Source organism: Sprattus sprattus, assembly GCF_963457725.1.
Source record: "Sprattus sprattus genome assembly, chromosome: 5".
In the NCBI taxonomy this organism is placed as follows: Eukaryota; Metazoa; Chordata; class Actinopteri; order Clupeiformes; family Clupeidae; genus Sprattus; species Sprattus sprattus.
In genome coordinates, this window is record NC_137924.1 from 40,740,590 (window position 1) to 40,744,978 (window position 4,389).

A 4,389-nucleotide genomic window follows, 5' to 3' on the forward strand; every position below is an offset into this window, starting at 1 on the left:
CTCGTAAAAGTTAGTTTAAAAAGTCAGTTGAGTATTGACTGGCATAACTTATCATAATAATAAAAAAACGATTGTTTAAAAGTAATCGTATTAGACAATAAAACGTAACGTTTTTTTCAGTTGTGGTCAGATGACAGTTGTGCCACACCAGCTATGAACCTCATGGCACATCACTGACCCTAATAATACTGGTATCATCTTTAAATACATTTTCATATGTTATATGGTCCACAGTTTCACAAAACCTTTCAATGCATGTCAGTGCTATATTAAACTAGAATGCTAGCAAGCCGTTTATCAGTGTTGTTGGAGTTTGTAAGGTTTTTTCATACCTTTTCAGTAGTTACATTGTGCTTGACCAAAACCACCTACTGCTGCTTTAATGTTCCCAGGCTGGGTTGTGATGGCTTAGATGATGGTGCACAATATGGAAAGCAAATATGTGATGAAGTATAGTGTCATTTGTTTGGTTGATGACGAGATACATACTTGCTTTTCCCTTGACGACATAGAACATGGACAGCAGCAATATTCTGTTCCGTGTGACATATGAGTGCACTTGTAGAATTGTTGGGCAGCCACACCTTAATCACCTGTTTGTCTGTCATTAGATATGTCCCGAAGAGATTGTCAGCTACACACACACACAAACACACACACACACACACACGTACACAAACACACACACACATACACACACACACATTCACACACACACACACACACACACACACACACGCACACGCACAAACACACACACTCACGCACACGCACACGCACATGCACACACACAAACATATACACACATACACACACACGTAAAGAACAAAGGTACGTAAATAAGTAATCAGGCAGCTCATCATCACTCGCATTAAGCAGTGATATATTGTGAAATAATAGAATATCATACGTTGAATGCACTTTATGTCTATCATACGCATGCATTAACCATTTGACTGTGTGTTTGTGTGTGTGTGTGCATGCTCATCACAAGTAAATTCAATCTAAAAAGGATAAAATGTTGGTGTGTGTGTGTGTATGTGTTTGCGTCTCAACTGCAATTGTTTCCCAGGTGAGAGAAGACATGGGTTTTCGAATCGTCCCTGCAGGTGGCTGCCACGGCCTGGCATCGGTTACGGTACTTCTGCCCATCATGGCTGCACACCGCTTGGCTCAGCTTGCACATATTTCCCTTTTTACACTCGCACTCTGGCTTATTCGGAATACAGCGAAGTCCCTCGGGACAGGAGACCTTACTGCACGACATGTGTGTGTAACCCTTTCCCCTACACTCCTTGTCCAGGTGTGAACCAGGTGAGGGATGGTCTGCTGGGCTGGTCCTCGCCTCCCGCACTTCAGAGCCATCTGAGGGGAGCTGTTGGGAAGGATGAGACTTCAGATTCCTCTTTCTCTTTCTCGCTCTCTCTCTCTCTCTCTCTCTCTCTCACACACACACACACACACACACACACACACACACACAGTATTCCTGCAGATCTAAGCATGTTAGACTTATGAACCTAAAGTTCTTCAGCCATAGACAACCACTGGTAACTTTTTCTTGTTTACCTTAACACTGTATGTCTGTGGAATGTTAGAAAAGTGTGACAGGTAACCTGTGGTCAAACACAGTGGAATTCACCTGAATCTCATCAAGTCAAGTCAAACCGTTTCAAGGAGAGTCTCACATGTTTGCCCCTGCAATGACCCACACTCTCTGCTCCTCATGAGGCGACTGCTGATTGAACGGCAAAATAGCCCGCAAAGACTAGCAACACAATTACTAATATACAATTTCAGTGTGTGCGTGTGTGTGTGTGTGTGTGTGTGTGTGTGTGTGTGTGTGTGTCTGTGTGTGTGTGTGCATGTGCACGTGCACATGTACTTACCAAGTGTGTGTTTTGGGTGAGTACGAGCACCAGCAGTGTAGTTCCCATCTGAAGTTTCATTTTTGTGTTTATGTCCATAACACACCAACACACAGGCATGGACGCTAGAGGAGAAACCAGTCACTTACACACTCCCGCTGTGAGAGTGAGAAAAGGTACGAGAAACAAACAAGCAAACACTCAGACACACACACTTGAAACAGACATCCTGAGACAAACTCCCCGATAGAGGCACATTATCAGGTACTGGCTTTACTGGACAGAGACAACAAACTCTCTGTCTGATTAATGATTGTCATCGCCTGTGAAGAAACAGCACTGCGCAAGAGTGACTGAGGGGGAATGAATGGGGGGGGGTTGTTCATATAAGAGAAGGGGAGGGGGTGTACAAAAAAAAGAATGACATACAAAACACTTTTTTTTACATTTGTATGTGTGTGTCTGTGTGTGCAAACCAAAAATCACATTTCACCTCCCAATCTTCATACCTTATTTAGTGTGTGTGTGTGTGTGTGTGTGTGTGTGTGTGTGTATGCGTGTGAGGTGTGTGTGTTTATGTGTGTGTGTTTGTGTGTGTGTGTGTGTGTGTGTGTGTGTATGCGTGTGAGGTGTGTGTGTGTTTGTGAGTGTGTGTGAGATGTGTGTGTGTGTGTGTGTGTGTGTGTGTGTTTGTGAGTGTGTGTGAGATGTGTGTGTGTTTGTGTGTCTGTGTGAGATGTGTATGCATGTGGAAGGACAGTCTGAGTGGTGGTTGGTGTTGGTGTGTTCAAGCCTGAAAAGGTCGTGAGTTCACAGAGGGAAAATGCCCTTACTGGAAGTGCGTGGACTTGCAAAGATACTGTATCTGCTGAACTACGTGTTTGTTTGTGTGTGTGTGTGTGTGTGTGTGCGTGTGTGTGCGTGTGTGTCTTTCAGCTTGTAGAAGGCAATGGACGATAAATGATTAAAGGCAGAACAAACACCCACTGTCGCTGTGTGTTTTCAGTGCTTCTCAGCGCTACATTTAGTTCTCTTTTCCTTGGTGCTCTTTGACAAGCAGCTGTGATTCAACCACATATAAACACACACACACACACACACACACACACACAAACAGACCTGGAATTTTTCTTTTTATGCAACTCTCATCTCAGCTGTTTACACACACCCACACACGCAGATTCAGCTTTTTTACCCACACACATACACACACACACGCAGTCAGCTGGTTACACACACTAGGGCAGCTTTACAAACAGAAAACTATTTCATCCCTCTTCCTCTGTCCTTCACTCCCTCATAAGACATCTTGGGCCCTAATTTCATTGACAATGGGAAAAGCAATGGGCAAAGTCTGTTGCGCATGAACTAAAGCTATTGTGTGCTGTGTGAGAATATTGTGCTGACCCACCCATGTTTACGCCTAAATGAAGTTGCCTGTCAATGAAGTTAGGGTCAGGGTCTGTCTGTACTTTATGGACTGCATCTCTCTATAAAGAATATCTGTCTCACACACACACACACACACTTATCGTAGCCCGTCCACTCGGCACTGTTCAGACAGACATATCATGAGTAAATATTAGAGTATGTTAGAGCCACAGCTTGGGCTGAAGGACAAAATATGCTTCTACGACTGCGTTCTACAATTGCCCACGCAGTTGCTTCTACGCACTCTTGACCCTTTATAGTTCTCCGTCAGTTGGTGGGTGTTGCAAAGCAATCAAAAAAAAAGATGGCGAACCAAACTCTGTAGATGGTCTTATTTGTACATAAAAGTTATTTGTTTGACTTTTTTTGCTTAGATTTTTAAAAAGTTACCGAGAAGTAGACTGTGGAATGTAAACACCCCGTTATTGTAACTGAAAAAAACGTCTGAGGGGATTTGTGAAGTGTCTGAGCCAGCTATATAATCTAAGCATGCTACTACCCACACGGTAAACAGCATGGGTTGGACGAATCACTGCCCTGGGGTCTCCGTGGGCTCTCCGTCATTTCGACGGATAGTTACAAAATTTGGGAGCTCGGAGAGGGTTTTCAACGACAGAGGGGGCTCAGCGTGTCGCTTAAACGGACGACTATAAATGGGGCTTTAGAGGGGACCAGCTGTATAAGCATCCATTGACAACAATGTGTGTGTTTGTGTGTGTGTGGTGAGTGTGTAAGTGTGGGTGTATGATTACATTTACAAAGAATTTAAGTGTGTGTGTGTACATTTACAAAGTGTTTAAGTGTGTCCCTTTCCTGTTTTTGTTACTATAACTTTGAATGGACATTTTGTAGCACAGAATACAATGGTAAAATCAGGACAAACATATTACACACAAACACACGCACACGCACTTATACATATACACACAGACAGACAAAACATCCAACAACACATGAAACAGAAAAAATACAAAATAATGAGGACTCTTTTAAATGTATGGAGTGTACTTGTTTATTGGTCATCGTACAGCATTGGTGAATACTAGCTAATCAAACATACATGTGATTCGACACTATTTAGGCACTAAAA